The sequence below is a fragment of the Apium graveolens genome, chromosome 7, assembly GCF_009905375.1.
Source record: "Apium graveolens cultivar Ventura chromosome 7, ASM990537v1, whole genome shotgun sequence".
Taxonomy (NCBI): Eukaryota; Viridiplantae; Streptophyta; class Magnoliopsida; order Apiales; family Apiaceae; genus Apium; species Apium graveolens.
In genome coordinates, this window is record NC_133653.1 from 254,970,647 (window position 1) to 254,991,440 (window position 20,794).

General features: G+C 35.4%; 2 long non-coding RNA genes across 6 annotated transcripts; both read left to right on the forward strand.

The window, feature by feature from the left end:
• The first annotated feature begins 1,042 nt into the window (after positions 1 to 1,042).
• On the forward strand, positions 1,043 to 3,198 carry LOC141675196 (uncharacterized). Its single transcript, XR_012555934.1, has 4 exons — positions 1,043 to 1,347; positions 1,947 to 2,142; positions 2,254 to 2,354; positions 2,710 to 3,198. It is a non-coding gene; the product is annotated as an uncharacterized LOC141675196 (long non-coding RNA).
• A 9,521-nt stretch (positions 3,199 to 12,719) lies between these two features.
• LOC141672598 (uncharacterized) lies at positions 12,720 to 14,564 on the forward strand. Of its 5 annotated transcripts, XR_012555611.1 has the most exons (4): positions 12,720 to 13,171; positions 13,686 to 13,934; positions 14,022 to 14,144; positions 14,283 to 14,564. It is a non-coding gene; the product is annotated as an uncharacterized LOC141672598 (long non-coding RNA). The 5 variants fall into 5 exon arrangements; XR_012555608.1 differs by lacking the exon at positions 13,686 to 13,934 and having other exon boundaries at positions 12,743 to 13,171; XR_012555609.1 differs by lacking the exon at positions 12,720 to 13,171 and having other exon boundaries at positions 13,321 to 13,934.
• Positions 14,565 to 20,794: the final 6,230 nt, after the last annotated feature.

Below are 20,794 nucleotides of genomic sequence, written 5' to 3' on the forward strand. Positions count from 1 at the left end.
AGGAGATATGAGAGGTATGTCACACCCGATCTAATCCGATCCGATTCGGAAAAAAACTCGAAAAACCCGATCCGGAAAAAAGCCCGGCAACGTGCCTCATTTTTTCTTGAAAATCCGGCCCGACCCGAAATCTGAAAATCCAGATAAAAGGACGGATAAAAGTCTGGATTTAAAAAGGCTTGTATAGAAGCCCGGTTTGTCCCGGATTAATAAAAATCCAATTTTTTTATTACTAGTTTGCAAGTCTGAAGTTTCTCAGTCCCATTAGTAATGTTGCTAAGGCCAATAACAGTTTCTGTTATCCTTTATTTTTAATAAGCCGCCAAGACCACAACAACATTAGTGAATTACAGTAGCTTCAAAATTAAAAAACCTAATACGACGGGTTTGCCTGATGTAATGAATATTTGGAAATATGTATATCTTGATTTATCACAAAAAGAAATTAACAATGGTTAGAATTTTAAGATATTATTTTTCGGTATCTAAACTACTTATAAATCGAGGTACAAAATATAAAATAAAATAAAATATATAAATAAAAAATCAAATATTTCGACATCTCGATTATATATTATTCAACTATTCAATTTTAAACTGTGAATTGCATTAGTCGGTGTTTTTAGGGTTTTATCAAATTATTCGGTTAACAAATATACATAGTATCATATTTTCAACAATATCTCGGTTCAGTTGCCGATTTCAAATAGTATAAGGGGTTGAGCAAATCCCTAATTACGGTCTCCGGTGTTAATTGGTCCGGAGACATTAAGAATTAAGGAGGAAGACGGTTCTTACGGCATAGGTAAGTCACATGCGAAAAAAAATCATTATTCTCTTACTTTTACATACTGTAATATATCAGTTTATATGAGTTTATACCTCCAAGACACATATCTGTGCACAAGCGATTATAAGTCATCATTAACCAAAATACCCATTCTTAAATAAGATGGCTAATTTTACCCATTTAAATACCCTAACAGGAGATGCGTATTGCATACTAGCATCATCCATCCCCTTTTCCTAAACTCTCGCTTCTTTTGCAACTCCTTTTCACGTACCATCATCAAACCTCAGCCATCATCAAACCTCAGCCTTCCTTCATATAAACATATTATAACGCGAACATTCAATCTAGTAATCAAATAATCTGAAGGTGTATATAATAGTTTGAGCACAGAGAGATTTGAGTACATCCAATGTTTTATCTGTTTGTGAGCTGTAGCTGGTGAGGTATGTGGATCAAGTAAGTCGGAAATACGCATATGGCATCTGGGTGTTTGAGAAGCACGCATTCTTCACTTGGGTATTCTTCATGATACCCCATGTCTACTTGCGTATTAGGTGATTTTTTTAAACAATACCCTAATTATAAATGCGTAACAAACTATACTCCGGACACAAATGTGTATTATGTAGTACCCCAATGATGAATGTGTCTTCCATCCGGTATTTACAACCATGTCATTCAGAAATCGTTATTTTTCTACAATCCTTTCGAAAAGTCGGTACTTTTAACTATTACCCTCATGTATTTACCGGGTATGATTGATTAATTAATTTACCTGCGGTTAATATTTTATTAATATCATAAAAATATCTATTTTGTGAGTATTGAGATCGTAGTGTGTTAAAAAACGGACACTTCCCTTGTGTATTCTAGGAATCTGGGTTCACCCAGTTTCACATACTTCTCCAGTGATTTTCTTTAGTATACAGGTGAGGACATCCGATCTTAGCTAATTAATTCTCCTATTTTCCGCGCTGTTGATTTTTTTATGATTAAATTTGTTGGATTATTATTTATTTGACCATCTGTTACTCAACCTGGGAAAGAATTCATCATTTTCTAGCTCATTACTATCTTACAGACAATTTTGGTTAGGTTTCTTGTTAACGGCAATACTTTAATGTCACAAATTCTTTTTGTGATGTTTCTATAGAGGGGTTGCATGGTGGTAAGTTATAACTAGCTACTTTGAAAATATCGAATTTGCATGTCTGCGCTGGACTATAAACCGGAGTTAGAGACTATACTATCAAAGTTGAGAACCCTTGAGGTATTGCTGAACATGAGCAAAGGATTACTATGAAGATCACGGTGGTACCACTACCCGAGAAATTACATTATGAATGGAGGTTATTATCTCAATTGCTTCTTTCTCTCCATATGAGTATATTTTTTGCTTTATAACTAATGTTTCCTTTTGAATTTTAGAGTTCTAATCTCTTATATCTTTAATTGATTAGACTGGCTTAGATGTGGATTTCCAAGGCTTCTCTGCATGACAGATTTGGTCTGTCAATCATTGACAGAAACTTCTTTTTGAGTTGCATAAGAAGCATTTCAGGTGAGCTACCTCTTGCAATTCAAATAATTGGCATCTGAATAAAAATAATTTGGTTGAAAATAAGTGATTGGTTATAAAGCCAACATATTATGTGCAATAACAAGACCAGAATATAGACTCCACAAATCATGATTGATCGAAACCTGTGAATACGAGATTCCATAGTTCATAAAATCATAAAACAGAACATAAAACCATTCATTTTTCTTAAAAGTACCAAATACGATAATGAGATTCAAGGCTATGCCATTAACATGTTGTCTTCAGTTTAGAGAACATTAAAAGAAGGGAGCCCTTTGAGGGATTCCTTTCCTTTTGTTCCTTTTCCCTTCCTTAACTTACCGCTGACAATTAGGTGGCTGGCGAAAGCTGCATTTTCAGCATCATTTGCGGCTCCTCTTTTTTTAACTGCTAGAAATGGGGGATCTGAGCTTTTTGCCTTTCTTGAAAATGCCTTTACCTGAACAAGGTGGTTTTGTTTTTAAATGAGCAATTACATGGATATATATGGATGAGTAGAAAAATGCTTTTGAGACAAAAATTAACACTTGGTTGTGCATATTTGTATATGTGACTTACCTTGCATTTGAGACTGCAGTATCGATGAAGAGATGGGTCATTGAAGATCCTTCTACGAGAGTCACATGCATGTTCTTCATCTGCCCTGGAACCAGATTCTTTATGTGGCATAGGCTTTAAAGAGAAAACCCACAGTTTGTTGCATTTGAATGGCTGTTATCACCACCACACATAAAACCCAATGGCACGAGTAACTTCACCAGATATGTTTCGTTTTTGACAAATTATATTTACTCTAGTGCAGATCAGTTAAATGTCTTTGTATATCCAGCTACTTGTAAAAACAGAACTATATATTTGAACTCTTTAACACAAGTAGATAAATCTGAAGAGCTTAATACGATACTTAGCTTCTTATTCCGCCAAAGAGATTACAAGAAGTACTTAAATAGAAACAAGAGTTGCTGGTTCCTAGTAAATAGCGACTACATTCCTACTCCTCATCTACTACTCCACGATCCTATAAAACAGGAAACAAACACCTAACTAAGCCTTAGCTGCAGTACTGACTTAACAGCTGATTTATTTAAATACAAACTTCAAAATACGAAAACCAAATTTAAATTAAAACCAACAAATACCCCCTTAATCTAAATTTGGTTTCTGCAAGTTCTTCATGCCAAGCAGTGCCCGTAGCCTCTCGAACTTGACGGTGGCCATAGCTTTAGTCAACACATCTGCACGCTGATTTTCAGTTCCAATATGCTCAACCTTTATCTCACCCCGCTCAACACATTCACGAATAAAATGGTATCGTATATCAATGTGTTTGCTTCTCCCGTGAAACACAGGATTCTTAGCTAAATCGATCGCTGACTTGTTGTCTATGTATAAGACTACAGGACCTACCTTCTCCCCTGTAATATTTCCCAGCAAATTTCGTAGCCATATACCTTGACAAGCAGCCGCTGTAGCTGCCATAAATTCTGCTTCACATGATGATAGAGCTATGCAGCGCTGTTTCTGAGACACCCATGTAATCAAGCTCTCATTTAAATAGAATGCCATTCCCCCAGTAGATTTTCTGTCATCTATTTGCCCCGCTAGATCACTATCAGAGTACCCCGACAATATGTTATTTCCACTTCCCTTTGAATAAATCAGACCAAAACCAAGCGTACCTTTCAAATAACGGAGAATTCGCTTCACTGCATTCCAGTGCATGACCGTGGGTCGCTCCATGTAACGGCTTAAAATTCCAACAGCATAGGAGATATCTGGTCGCGTATGAACCAGATATCTCAGACCTCCCACAACACTTTTAAACTCAGTTGAGTCTACTGGTTTTCCATTCACATCCTTGTGCAGCTGTAATGTTGGCTCCATTGGATATTTCGTAGGCTTACATTCGCCCATACCACACCTCTCTAGCAGTTTCTTTGCGTGTGAAGTTTGCTTCAGCTCGATGAACTCCTTTCCTTGGCTCACTTCTATTCCGAGATAATGAGACAATCTGCCAAGATCACTCATATCAAATATATGACTCATCTGTTCCTTGAACGATTTTATAAGTGATAGGTCGGTTCCTGTAACCAACAAGTCATCTACATATACTCCAATTATCACTGTTTCATTGCCTACCCGCTTCGTATATACTGCATGCTCATATGGGCATTTAGTGAAGCCCAGACTTTCCAAACATTTGTTTAACTTAGCATACCAGGCCCGTGGAGCCTGTCGAAGTCCATACAACGCTTTCATTAACTTGTACACCATCTGTTCCTTGCCTGTTTGCACAAAACCCTCTGGCTGATTAACATATACATCTTCTTGTAGATCACCATTCAAAAAGGCTGACTTAACATCAAGATGGTGGACTTCCCAGCAGTTTTTTGCTGCTAACGCCAACAATAAACGCACAGTTTCAAGACGGGTTACTGGCGCAAATACCTCCTCAAAGTCAACTCCCTGTTTCTGCACATATCCTTTTGCGACAAGCCTCGCTTTATGTTTCACCACGTCTCCTTCCGTATTTTTCTTTAATTTGTAGACCCATTTTAAACCTATTGGTTTCTGGCCAGTGGGAAGCTCGACTAACCGCCATGTATTGTTTCTTTCAATAGCTTCTATTTCGGTTCGCATAGCGTCATTCCAAGCCTGTTCTTTTGTTGCCTGAGTATATGTAACTGGCTCCTCGACCCCCAAGAATAACAACTGCTCATCCTCTGCCTCTATATCTTCTGTCGTGCCATAAATTGAAGACAACGTTCTGAAACGTTTTGGTGTGCTGCTTGCACCTGATGTCTGAGAGCTACTGCTACCTGTCGATATTGATCCATCTGATGGGAGTGCCTCACTCGACTGGACTGATATAGTCTGGGTAACTGGTGTTGCAGGTTCTTCAACTTCCTCTGTGTTAGCTTCACTAGAACTTTGTTCATGGGGCATGTCGATAGTAAAGAACTGAGTATGGGCTTCATTTGTTTTGCCCATGATGTTCCAAGCCCACGATTTTGACTCCACGAACTTTACATCTCTGCTCACAGACACCTTCTTTTTGTCCGGGTCATACAGACGATGGGCTTTTGTGCCGGGTTCCCGTCCAAGGTACACAACATACTGACTGCGATCATCCAATTTTTGAGTATGCACCGATGGTACCTTCATATACGCACAACAACCAAACACTCTGAGATGAGAGATATCAGGTTTACGCCTTGTCCAAGCTTCATAGGGTGTGTGGCTTGACAGGGCTCGTGTAGGCAATCTGTTTAGCACATATACTGAGTGCCTTACAGCTTCCCCCCAGAATTCTGACGGTACGCCCTTCTCCTTTAAAAAACTTCGTGCCATGGCTACAACTGTTCTATTTCTTCGTTCCACCACACCATTCTGTTGTGGAGAATAAGGAGCAGTATATTGCCTAAAAATTCCAGCATCTTCACAGAATTTTTTAAATTCCAGGGAACAAAACTCACCACCTCTATCAGTACGAAGAGTTTTAATTTTCTTGTCTGACTCAGTTTCAACCAGTGCTTTAAATTTTTTAAAACCTTCAAAAGCTTCATCTTTTGTTGACAAAAAGAAAACCCACATCATACGACTGAAATCATCGACTAAAAGTAAGAAGTACCTCTTTCCAGATGGGGTCGGTGGAGAGATTGGTCCGCATAAGTCACCGTGGACCAGCTCTAACCCTTTGCTAGATGCATAGCTTGACTGAGAGGGAAACGGAGTCCGTGTTTGCTTCGCCATGAGACATCCCTTGCATACTTCAGTAGGTTGAAGCAATCTGGGTAAACCTACAACCATATCATTTTCCTTCATGATGGACATTGCGTTAAAATTGACGTGGCCTAGGCGACAGTGCCATAGCCATGACTCTTCTTCCATCTTTGTATTCTGTGTAAATAAGCAGGCACCTAGTGACTCTTCCAGCATAATTTTATACAGCCGATTCACAGACCTCTTAACTTTCATCAACGCCCTCCCATCTTTCTCATAAACCCACAATAGATCACCATGCATTACCACCTTGTTACCTTCTTCCGACATCTGTCCAAGACTTATAATATTGTTGCACAGGCATGGAATATAGAATACATTAGCAAATATTCTTTCTTCTCCATTTTTACACTTAAAAGTGATTGACCCTTTCCCTTTTATATTCACGGTTGACCCGTCTCCAAACTTTACCTCACCTGTTATTCCTTCATCCAGCGTCGAGAATTTTGTTTTATCTCCGGTCATATGATTACTAGCTCCATTGTCCAAGTACCATACTTGTGGCGTTCTCTTCGCTATTGGGTTTGTCTCCAATCTCGGGATTACTTTCTCCTCGTTCAGCAACACCATCTGTGTCTTACTTTCATCTAGCTCAGACAGCAATAATGCAGGCTCGTCATCTTTGATTTCCACCAGATTTGCTTCAGACTTTTGATTTCTTTCTCGACGAGGCCTCCTGCAATCTGCAGCATAATGCCCCAGCATATTACAATTGAAACACCTCACAGTGCTTTTGTCTCGACTCATGCCTTTGAAACCACGACCACCTCGCCAATTGTTAGTCCCATCATTGTTGCCTGTACGTTTTAGCCAGTCCTCCCGTGTGAGTAAAAGTTTAGTGTCATTTTTCTCACGCCTGGACCACTCCTCCTCTGTCAACAACAACTTACTCCCTGCTGTCTCATTCTGCCCTTTCAATCTTTCCTCATGAGCTTGAAGCGAACCAACGGTCTCTTCAACTGTCATTTTCTCTAAATCTCCAAACTGCTCGATTGTTGAAGCTATTTGGAGAAATCTGGACGGAACCGCTCGAAGCAATTTCTTAACAACATATGATTCGTGCATTTCCTCTCCTAAAGCTCGAATGGTAGACACCAGACCATTGAGCTTCATATAAAAGTCATCAAGTTGCTCACCATCATTCATCCGTAAAGTCTCGAACTCCGCCTTAAGTGTCTGCACTCTGGCCTTCTTTACACGATCAGCTCCCTGGCACATGACTTTAATGGCTTCCCACCCCTCTTTGGCTGTTTTCTTTTCAGCGATGGATAATAACATGTCTTCAGGTATGCCCTGATAAATCATGGCCAAGGCAATCTTGTCACTCTTCTCATCTTTGGGGTCAGGCGCTTCTATCGCATTCCATACTCCCTGGGCCTGCATAAACACTCTCATTTTTAAAGCCCACGCCGTGTAATTTCCCTTGGCCAACATTGGGTAAGTTAGCCCAAACGATCCACCTTTGTTTTTCCCGTTATCCATCTTACAGTGCTGTCTCGAGAGTACTCTGAATATACGAGCTCTGATACCAAATGTAAAAACAGAACTATATATTTGAACTCTTTAACACAAGTAGATAAATCTGAAGAGCTTAATACGATACTTAGCTTCTTATTCCGCCAAAGAGATTACAAGAAGTACTTAAATAGAAACAAGAGTTGCTGGTTCCTAGTAAATAGCGACTACATTCCTACTCCTCATCTACTACTCCACGATCCTATAAAACAGGAAACAAACACCTAACTAAGCCTTAGCTGCAGTACTGACTTAACAGCTGATTTATTTAAATACAAACTTCAAAATACGAAAACCAAATTTAAATTAAAACCAACACTACTTCACTGTACTATTTTTACCAAATGCAGCTTGAGATGCAATGTGTTGGTGCTGTATATCTAGCAAAGAATTCTTTATGAGAAAAAGGTTCCTGTGGTAGATCAAGGAATTTCTGAGGTTGTAATTGATTTGGGTGTACATTTCATGTATAAGTGTGATAAAAGAGATAACAAAAAGTTACATATGCGGTATCATATAGCGCTATTGTTCGTAGAATATTACACCTGACTTGAATGTACATAATTCGATCTTAGATATGCATAATTCGAATTGGCAGCTATTTGGTTCACTGGAGTTTGATTGTGGGAATGGTTGAGTAGGAGCAATCGAGGAAAAAGTGAGTGGAGATTATTGCAGTTACAGTGTAGGATTTACTTGTTTTCTTTATGTCAACGATATGTATTCATACATGCGACATGAGAGAAACAAGACTAGACGGAAATAACGCATTTGTAGCAAGTCCTATGTGAAGGGAGTATACTTGTGTCTTTCACATCATTTGTAGCCTTGTAGGGATAAACCTTCATCGATCAGCTCTCATCCTTGATGTTATATTTATATATATATGTATAAATATAAAATATGAGTTCACTTAATACTTCATGAATTTTCTTACTGATAATACTTTTCACAGTAGCAATATAAAATATAGGGAACATTCTAGGATTGTTTCCCACAGTTTACTTATTTCTTTTAGATAATAACATTTCTATTCCCCTAATAGCTACTCATATTGTCCTTGTATTAAATAGGTTCAATTTATGCTTGGTTGAAACTTTTGTTAAATTTAATGTAGTTCTTAGAAATGGTTCAATTGTGCTGAATCCTTAGATATTTGGATCATTATGTTCAAACGTGTTGTTAAATCGTATTATACTTAATTGTTTTACATTTGTTTACTCTCTGGGGCATATTTTACATGTCCTTTAGAAGTGAGTTTCGTACAATATCAAAAAACAAAAAGAGAAAGTGGTGTCTAAACATTTATCAGCATGAACCTTCATTCATGACAATTTTTAGGGATCAGCATGAAGCGCTTCAAGACTTGTCATGTTGCCAAGAAATCAGCATCTCACTGAAGGTTCTTGAAGCCGCCATCATTAAATAAACATTGATAATCCGCCGGCAATATCAGAAAGAATAAAGAAAGAACTGATCCTTGAAGTGATCAGTTCCGTTGCTACCCAAGGAGCTCAAGAAAAACGTAATTCTGGACAGAAAACTTGTCATTGCATATATGCATATTGTGTTTCAGCAGAGAGAGTTCCGATGCAGCTGATTGGCTGAATTAATATAGCCTAGTGAGTTTCGTCAAAAAAAAAAAAAATATAGCCTAGTGAGTACTTGAGAGCAGCATGAATGAACCGAGTGATACTGTTTGAAACTTCAAAAAAGTCAGCATAGTAGATTTTATGGCAAAGCCTCGTCTTTGAGTTTTATAAACGGGAAAATAAACTGACAAGCCGCTGAACTATTTCTGTTTTATTTGATAGGCCGCAATGGTCCTTAAACGTTTCCAATCGTTTGAATCGAGTCCTTCCATTAAGTAGAATCTGACAGACATCGATCGAGCTGATGTGGCATTCCCTTCTATAATATGTCACCATCTGATTTGTACGGAAATTAAAAACAAATGAAATTAAACTGTAATTAAAGTTAAAAAAAGCACATGTCCCATCATGCACATGACTTTTAAACCGTGCTACACCAAAATAGTTCGGAAAATAATCCCAAGAAAATTCTTATAGTATTATATGTGGCATGAATATATGCATATAGTAAAATTAAAGAACCTTCGATCGAATCCGCTGAGGAGATATGAGAGGTATGTCACATCCGATCTGATCCGATCCGATTCGGAAAAAAACTCGAAAAGCCTAATCTGAAAAAAAGCCCGACAACGTGCCTCATTTTTTCTTGAAAATCTGGCCCGATCCGAAATATGAAAATTCGTATAAAAGGCTGGATAAAAGTCCAGATTTAAACAAGCTTGGATAGAAGCCCGGTTTGACCCGAATAAATAAAAATCCAATTTTTTTTATTACTAGTTTGCAAGTTTGCAGTTTCTCAGTCCCATTAGTAATGTTGCTCCGTGGTAAGGCCAATAACAGGATTGACAATTTTCTGTTATCCTTTATTTTTAATAAGCCACCAAGACAACAACAACATCAATGAATTACGGTAGCTTCAAACTTAAAAAACCTAATACGACGGGCTTGCCTGATGTAATGAATATTTGGAAATATGTATTTCTTGATTTATCACAAAAAGAAAGTAACAATGGTTAGAGTTTCGAGATATTATTTTTTTGGTATCTAAACTACTTATAAATCGAGGTACAAAACATAAAATAAAATAAAATATATAAATAAAAAAACCGAATAAAGCCCTGTTCGGCCCGATCCCATACGACTCGCGGGCCTAAAACATGCCTCATATTTTAGAGGAAGCCCGGTCCGTTCCTGCCTGACCCAATTTGAAAAAAACTCGGCCCAATTCATTTTAAAAAAATTTGGACTTTTTTAAAGCCCGTTTAAAACCCAGCCGGATCGGTTTTTCGTGCATATCCAAGTACGTGTTTGGAAGTGTGGGTGGAAGAATTATACTTTTTTAATTAATTAATAATTACACTCTCGTCTCTCTAAATTTAACTTATCGGAATTGGTCAGCTGGTTCCCTACACTGTTCTTGGATTTCGACATCTCGATTATATATTATTCAACTATTCGATTTTACACTGTGAATTGCATTAGTCGGTGTTTTTAGGGTTTTATCAAATTATTCGATTAACAAATATAAGTAGTATCATATTTTCAACAATATCTCGGTTCAGTTGCCGATTTCAAATAGTATAAGTGGTTGAGCAAATCGCTAATTACAGTCTCCGGTGTTAATTGTAATCAAGAAAAAATGATACGGCTTAATCTTGGATGTGGCAACAGGCATGAGTTTTTGGTCCGGAGACATTAAGATATAAGGAGGAAGACGGTTCTTACGGTATAGGTAAGTCACATGCGAAAAAAATCATTATTCTGCTTACTCTTACATACTTTTATATATCATTGTATATGAGTTTATACCTCCAAGACACATATATGTGCACAAGCTGGGGTCTTTTGAGCAAACAACATATTCATTCTTTAAAATGAGCACTGTCATGTATTTACCGGGTATGATTGATTTATTGATTTACCTGCGGTTAATATTTTATTGATACCATAAAAATATCTATTTTGTGAGTATTGAAATTGCAGTGCGTTAAAAAACGGACACTTCCCTTGTGTATTCTAGAAATCTCGGTTTACCCAGTTTCACATACTTCTCCAATGATTTTCTTCAGTAAACAGCTGAGGACATCCGATCTTAGCTAATTAATTCTCCTATTTTCCGCGTTGTTGATTTTTTTAAGATTAAATTTGTTGGATTATAATTTATTTGACCAATCTGTCACTCAACCAGGGAAAGAATTCATCATTTTCTAGCTCATTACTTTCTTACAGACAATTTTGGTTAGGTTTCTTGTTAACGGCAATACCTTAATGTCACAAATTCTTTTTTTGATGTTTCAATAGAGGGGTTGCATGGTTGTAAGTTGTAACTAGCTACTTTGAAAATATCGAATTTTGCATGTCTGCGCTGGACTATGAACCGGAGTCAGAGACTATACTATCAAAGTTGAGAACCCTTGAGGTATTGCTGAACATGAGCAAAGGATTACTATGAAGATTACGGTGGTACCACTACCCGAGAAATTAGATTATGAATGGAGGTTATTATCTCAATTACTTCTTTCTCCCTATATGAGTATTTTTTTGCTTTATAACTAATGTTTCCTTTTGAATTTTAGAGTTCTAATCTCTTATATCTTTAATTGATTAGACTGGCTTAGATGTGGATTTCCAAGGCTTCTCGGCATGACAGATTTGGTCTGTCAATCATTGACAGAAACTTCTTTTTGAGTTGCATAAGAAGCATTCAGGTGAGCTACGTCTTGCAATTCAAATAATTGGCATCTGAATAAAAATAATTTGGTTGAAAATAAGTGATTGGTTTATAAAGCCAACATATTATGTGCAATAAAAAACCAGAATATAGACTCCACAAATCATGATTGATCGAAACATGTGAATACGAGATTCCATAGTTCATAAAATCATAAAACAGAACATAAAACCACTCATTTTTCTTAAAAAGTACCAAGTACGATAATGAGATTCAAGGCTATGGCATTAACATGTTGTCTTCAGTTTAGAAAAAATTAAAAGAAGGGAGCCCTTTGAGGGGTTCCTTTCCTTTTGTTCTTTTTCCCTTCCTTAACTTCACCGTTGAGAATTAGGTGGCTGGCGAAAGCTGCATTTTCAGCATCATCCACGGCTCCTCTTTTTTTAACTGCTAGAAATGGGGGATCTGAGCTTTTTGCCTTTCTTGAAAATGTCTTTATCTGAACAAGGTGGTTTTGTTTTCAAATGAGCAATTACATGAATATATATGGATGAGTAGAAAAATGCTTTTGAGGCAAAAATGAACACTTGGTTGTGCATATTTTACCCCTATTTCACCTTAAACCCCACTTTTTCATTTTCCCCTTGTTTAAATTTTCATTTCCCCCTTCACCCAAATTTCACTTTTTAGGCCATTTTTTCATTTCATCTCCTCTATTTTTAGTTTGCCCCCAAGTGAAAATTTTATTTCCCCCTTATATCTCCCCCCATTTTGTTAACCCCGTTTATATCTCCTTCTCATCGGTCTCTGCTCTCACCCCTCTATTTTCCCTGTTCTCTCTCTCCCAACTCTCCCTTCTCATCACTGACTCTCTCTCTCCATCTCCCCATTCTTTCTGTCCCAACTCCCCCATTCTCATGGATCTCTCTCTCTCTCTCTATCTCCCCATCTTTTGTTCACTCATTTCCCCTTTACATGGTAGTCCATCTCCCTCTCTAAGCTGTAACTCCCTTTCTCTCATGTTCTCTCTGTTTGAACTTCCTATGCGGCCTCTCTTTCCATCACACCATTTGTGTAATTAAAACCTAATTTTTAACACCTCAATTTACTCTAACCTCTCACCTCTCTAAATCCAAACCCAAACCCCAATTCAAATCTTAGAAACTAACCCCTATCTCGAGTTATTCAAAAGCTCGATTTCAAACGCAAACCCTAGTTCGATTTTTGGGTTAAAGGTATACACTTGTCTTATTTTTTTTTTAAATGATTTTATTTTCATTGCCTTGGGTTTTATATTCTTTTCATATATTATTAAAGGAGCTCATATGTTCAATTAATGTATTAGTATTAAAAACCTACTAATTTGTTATGTCATGTAATTTTATACTGCAATTTTTATTTCATCCATTTTGCAGGTGGTCCTATGATATTAATTAATTTTTGATTGCTCACTATGTATGTTTTCTTAGCTGCTGGATAAATTTAAGTTATATGATTGCTCAATTCACATATTTTGTTTCAATAGATTCTTGATTTTTGGATGCTTTTAATATATGATTTGTTCTTATCTTGATTTTATTGCTTTTAATTAATATTTTTTGCTTCAGATTAAATAAATTTTCATGCTGTCTATTCTAAACAAAGTTATATGATTGATTTAAGAAATTATTGGTTTTGCAAGTACTATGATTCAAGAATGCATGTATCTTAACTTTGTTCTATTTTTATCAAACTATTGGTTGTTTGTAGTACCTGGTAAACAAGTTTGAATGGGATGCGGAGAGATTATATAAACTTTGTTGATATGTTTAACCAAGCCCATGTATAGATTGTTGCTAGAGGAGGAAAAAAGTTATCTAGAGTTGCAACTGTTGTAGGGGTATTGTCTCAATAGAAAGGATGATACTTGTTGGAAGCCAACATCCACACCACGAACATAGAAGACAAGATGTGAGTGATGGGTTAGAAGGTGTGGTCGAATCTTGTGATTTGGTGGAGGTCTTTATTAATTGTCTTGTATGAATACAAAATAAAATAGAAGCTTACACAACTCTCGTGTATCAACAACATATACTTTTTTTGCAGGTTGAACTTGACTAACCAAAGATTGCCAAGTTGGTATCGTTGAAGAGTGTATTGAAGATTCTTGTGTGAACTGTACAAAGATAACTGCTAGAAGAAAATGGAGTTTGTAAAAGTGATCATTAGGTTTGAACTTTTTGTTTTAAATTAAACCTGAAGTATTTTATTATTTGCATAAATTGATACATGGAATTGAATTTATGAAGAGAGGAAGTTTTAGTCACGAGGAGCTTAATGTTTTTGTTTCTCTATTGGAATTTGCAGGACAAAACAAGACCCGAGAGCAAAGACCACGAGAATGTCTTGGACAACTGCCAACCACAGGAAAATCAATTATTAATCTTCAAGCCATGGGAATCAAAATTTATGGATGATATGAACCTATTACAGGGGATTCAAAAGCTAAAAATTCATTGGAAAATATAGTTGGATATAGTTGAGCAAAAAAGGTATTTATAGTTGGCATATTAGTGCGTATACTAGAGAAAGCGTCATGTGTGTTTGCACATGTAAATGTCACCTGAATTTCTAAAGAAAGTTAACTCAGATTTTTCATTTTTATATGTTTTAACAAGCAATATAGAGTCCCGAAGTACATGTACTCGAATGGTCTTATTTTTCTTAAGATAGAACTTGGTTATACTTAGTTGGTTTTTAGTTGAAATGGTGTAATGGATGGTTGGTTGATTGCTGGAGTAATGGAGGGTTGGTTGTTTGCTAGTATAATGGTGATGACTTGGTTGTAATCTCAATGGTTTTTCTTTGGATTTTAAATTTGATGGCATATTAATTTTACAATGTTGCTTTATTTGCTTTGCATTTGGAAACCATTGTCTGAGGGGATTTTAACCCGTAAGTTATCCAGTTAAAACATTGTTATAGTTTGTTTCACACAATAATTTCAAAAACTAAAAGCTTGTAATATTGACTTTCGCACAATACCAAACTGAATAAAAAACCCTTCTCTATAAAACTAATTATGTTCAGACAACACCATTTGTTATAAAAAGAATCATGTCTTAAACACTAACTCAACACATTGTAAACTAAAAGACAAGTGTGAAACTAAATCACACAACACACGAAACAGGACAAATCTTGTATGAGAAGAGTTCCTACAACACAAAACAAAATGTAAGCGTTGTCTGTAGAATTTTACTACAAGAGCTATTTAATTCATTTGTGTTGTGTGTTGATCTGTAGAACAACCATTTGAGGACAATAAGAGTTGTATTACTTGTTTTGTTCTTATATTATTATGGACACACTACACAACCGTTTCCAGAACACTTGACTAATACAGATGTTTACAATATAAGTTACAAGAATGCGTTGTCTATTCTGGATGTAACACAACAGGTTTACTACTCTGGTCGTTGTCTGTGCTCATTCACACAACAGTTTTTTCCCGTTGTCTGATCCATGTAAGAGACGGCGGCTCAATAGTCAACGGTTTTTCAGGGTATCAGATAACGGGCAAAAACCGTTGTGTGAGCCGGTTTTCCTTGTAGTGTTAATTTGATCACATACCAGAATCTTGGAGCAATCTATATAATTTCCCATGTCACGAACGGGGACAACATCCTTGTAGACATGTCGGTAAAGCTTTAATATATTGTGTCCATTATGTGAACCTGATGCGATACAGTATTGACATAGTGCTAAATTACAATTAATGCACTATCTGTTCCGATCATTTTTGCAAAGGTCGTGAACTGAACAAAGATCAAAGAAAGTTTTACTCAGAAACAAATCAAGCCAAGCTGGCTTGCCCTGGAATCTGTGCTCCTCCTGGAAAGGAATTTCTGTCAGGTAAGGCTGCTTTCTAATTAATTAGATAACCAAATTACTGTACATGGCATAAAAATTTACTTGGTAAAGCATAATAACACGAGTTGAGAACATTATATTTTTCCGGTTCTGAATAGAGATTATCGTGGAAATCTAATGAATCTTCTAACAGTAGACTATATATTATATATCAAATTAGTGGAGCGACAGGGAAAGAGAAGGAGCAAGGGTTTATTCAAAAGAACACTATAAAATAAAACTAATGAATATGTAACAGACATATGTCATGGAGTACTATTTTACAGGGCATATCAACTACTAATTTACCAAACAAGCCACTGGTCCTGTATGGTTTACTTTTACTCCCAGTGACTGACTATGTTTTTCTGGTATGGTCCTAATTAGCCTTGATACTGCATCGATTCAAAAATATAAATTAAGATAAATATTAGTACATGAGTCAAAAATGAATTTTAAGTAATCCTGGACAAACCATTTCGAAACTTCAATGAAGCACCAATTACTATTACTACAGACCAGCGGGAGTAAAATTGTTGTAGCACACAGTCAACTAATGAGTAATCCAGCATTACTTCACACAAGTTAAGTGTTTACACATAATCTAGTGATAAATTCAAATATATATGTGTGGAATTTGCTAGGAGAATACTATTTTTTGGAACCTGCCTTTTTACTCAGGATCTAGGCTAGGTAGCTGTATCAATTGTATTATATAAAATTGCTAAAACAATTACAATCATATAAATTTGTTCAGCTACATAAATATCTAGGACAAATTATATATAATTGTAGAAATTATACATTTGTTACTTAGTTTACGTACCTGTTGAATTGATCTTGGATGATGAACACTCATGGCTTCTTTTGTGAACAAATTTTGAAGGAATAGATGGGTTTATTAGAGGATGATAATATGTGCGAATATAATGACTTATTAGCTATAGCTGGACAACGAACATTTGTTAAAAATAATCTTATTACGGATATTAAATAATGAAAATTATTCAATTTGTACTTATTCGAATCATGTTTATTGTAGTATATAAAAAGATAACTTAAAACTTAATATCTCCACAATTTAATTTAGAAAAAGTATTCTATATGTTGACATAATAATCCATAATATTCTAGTATTTATTATATTTAATGTCTATTCAAATATAAATGATTAAATATACAAAGAAAAGGAAAACAGTCACTCAATCAATTTAATTTCAGGACTACCTTGAGTTCTAAAAAAGAATTTCATTTTCCATATCTGTAAACAACGATTTTGTCGGATGCGTTTTTGAGTTAATTAAGCTTGTTTCTTATATGAAACTTATGATTAGTGTGATTTATGGAATTATTTGTGAAATCTTTCTGAAAAATGGACAGAACTAAATCAACGTTAATATCATTTTGATTAGCGTGGTTTGTGTGGCGACCTTCGTTGTCGAGAAATCACTCATATTGACGTTCTTTATTAAAAATTTGTCAAATTTTGTTTTTATATATATATCATCCTTTATATATTAGCTGAAAGATACTCAACAATTTGTTCCAGTGTTTTTGCTATCATATCTTGACTAGCATAAAAATGGACTTTTTACTCAAGCTACAGTTGCAAACATTTTTTGCGTGCATTTCGTAGGATTTCTTTGTACTCAATTGCTTATAGCCTGTTGCAGTGATATTGTGCTTGATTGTGGTGATGGTGACAGTGTGGACTACATAGTTCCAGGTTACGGGGGATATGTCCTCTCCCTGCACTGGCGTTTTCAGGCTGTAATCTTTTTAGATTTACTAATATAAAATAAAGTTTAAAGGAAATAAAAGTCAATTTGTGTTAGGTGAGTACCAAAATTTGATACTTTTATATTTACTTTTGTGCTGCAATAAAATATGGTTTCTCTTATTAATAAAAAGTATAAATTTTAGTTATCTTATGAACCTAATATTTGTTATTTTAGATAATTTAATATTAATTATTATTATTATTATCTTATTATTATTTTATAATTAGTTTAAATATTTTTTTAAATTAAAATTAAATAGACGCTTGGATAAATAATAATTAATAAAAACAAAGTTTAGATAGAATAGAAGTCAATTTGCGTTAGGTAAGTACCAAAATTTGGTACTTTGGTATTTCGTTACTTTTATCTGCCAATAAAAGATGGTTTTACTTATTAATAAAGAGTATATATTGATGTTTTATTGTCGGTTCAAGGAGTTATAATAAAGAGATTTTTGGAACAAATTAGAATTGGAGTATAATTTGATTTGAAATTGAATTTTATGGTCCGCTTGTGCAGTCTATAATGTTTGAGCCATATCGAAATTCTAGAAGTCTGATTTAGACCATTCAATAACCCACAAAAATCCTATGAGAAGAGTTTAAGGCATTTATAGATCCTGGGAGGTAGTTCTGATTGGTCAATAAAAATCGATTTCAATGCTATTTTTGTTGTGTTTTTTCTTAGTTTATTTAAATTATCATGAAAGGTAAAAGGGGGAATATCCCCCTTTCGTACATGAGTAGACTGCTCGTTACGCCCCTTTCTTTTTTTGCGGACCGAATAGACGTGAAAATGCTTTTCCGGGGAGTGCAAGCTATGGCTGGAGTTACAAAACGCACACCTGGCGGTTATAAGTGCACTACAACTACTCAGAAACCATATCAGGACATCCCGGCCAGAGAAAAAAATAGACCAGTTAGTTGATCCATATTGCTTGATGCTTTATTACATTGCTTTTTTATTTTTTATGAGATGACTCATAAACCTTACATATTGGACGGAATTTTATATCGTTGTTTTTTCTCCCCTTCTTTCACCTAATTTTTAGAAGAGAGATAGAGGGGGTAAGAGAGAAGTAGTTGTACAAGGGAGGGGGAGAAGAAGTCATCAACAAAATAAAGAAGATTTCAGTCATTAAAGACATTCAATTGGCTTTATTTTCTCATATCTTTTATTTATTTGTTCTTATGAACATGTATTGTTCATCTTGGGATTGGTTTAAGATATTTATTATGAACTGAACTTATATGGGTTGGGATTTTTATGGAACCCTAGTATGGAAGTGTTGGTATTTGATAAGAATTATATATTGCAATTTGCAGTTTATTCATCAAATGATTTTTATGCTAATACCTGCTATTATTTTATCAACTTTAGTAAGTTAACGAGTTAATTATAACAATGAGACGGTTATAGTTAATTGTCACAAAACTTGAATGGTGCATGATTAAATATATTGATATTAATTTTGTGACGGTATATACATATATTGTTACCTTACATAACCGTGTGAAATTGGTGCTTATTTGTATTCTCGAAGTTAACATAACCGTGTGATTTGGTGCTTATTTGTATTCTCGAAGTTAGATTCGAAACCTATGATCATTGAATTTTAGATTAGTAAACTGTGACCTTGTGTCGGTGCTTTATTGTCGACATGAACATATTATGGGTAAATAATTATCTTAACTCAACTTCGCTCTATTAGAAAGAAAAATGGCGATTTCAATGCCATTCTCACTCAAATCGGATCTAAACTTCTCTTATATGAAATTTATCCGATCTCTTTGCTAATATAATTTAGTTAGTTAATATACTTGTTAATTAATTAGTTATAAAAATCATCACTCCATTATTATGTTCTATTACCAAATTGTTAGGTTGTTAATTGTGATTTATAGAAACTTACGGTCCTTAAAGAACGAAATCTGACTGTATTACTTGTTTGTGATTATTTGTTTGCGATTGTGTACATTTACACTCAATATTTTACACAACAGTAACCCCTAAATCTTAAACCTTTTTCCTTGGGCTATCTATACACCAATGAGTAACTTAAGAGAAAACAATGTTTTTCTTTCTCGCGCGGTCTGGTTTCTTAGCTAGTAAGGAGTCCGGAGTTCGGGTAATTTTTTATTTTTCTCTCTTGTAAGTTAAAAATTTAATGACTTATATCTTAGAAGAAATATTATATCTTCCCCCGTTACCGAGATCATGTTGTAGTAAGAATTTCGGGGTTGAGGTAATTTCTTTTTTGAGTTTCTCTCCCTAATTCCAAATTTGAAATATTTGAGTAAATTAGATTTTTTTGTGTTTTTCTTGCCCCAGTCTGTATTACTAGGGAGCCCGATGCTAGAGGCCTTTTGGTTTTCTCTCCTGTTTTTGTGTTTTTCTTGCCCCAGCCTATATTACTAGGGAGCCCGATGCTAGAGGCCTTTTGGTTTTCTCTCCTGATATCCAAAAGTTGAAAATCTTTGATTAACTTAGAAGAAATTTTTTGCTTTCTTTCACTTAGGGCCCGTAGACCTGTAATAGGAATGAGTCCGGAAAGGAGCCCGGAGCTAGGATAATTTTTTTTTTGAGTTTCTCTCCTTATATCCAAAGTTCAAAAACTTTGAGTAATTTGAAAAAAAATATTTTTTCTTGTCCGAGGTACGGGGTCCTGTAGTAATAAGGAACCGGGGACTAGGGGTTTTTTGTTTTGCTTTTCACTCTTTATATCAAAATTTGAATAACTTTGAGTAAACTTAGGGGGGCTGTTGAGTAAACCGGACATAAATCCTGTTTTTTTTTGAATTATTGCCTGTTGCCCGGGCTTATGTGTTTTGATTTGTAGCCTCTGTCTCAGGCTTATAGATTTTCTGATTTTGTGCCTATGGCTCTGGCTTAAAGCCAGGTTTTTGTACTTTAATTTTTTTTTAATAAGATTTTCTGAATTTGAGCCTGAGAAAATCATATATCCAGACAAAGAAGTTGTCAACGTGGTGAGGTATTGCTGTTCTCCAGAAGATTCGTAAAAATCTTTCCATTAAACTAATGGTGAACATGTTTCTGAAATGTGAAGTCATGGCCAAGTCCATGAACATGTACATATTTTAGCATCTTGCAGTTGCGAGATTAGCACTTTAAAAATTCTGCCATGCTTTTATAATTCATTCTTCAGTATTTTTGCTTGTGATTGTT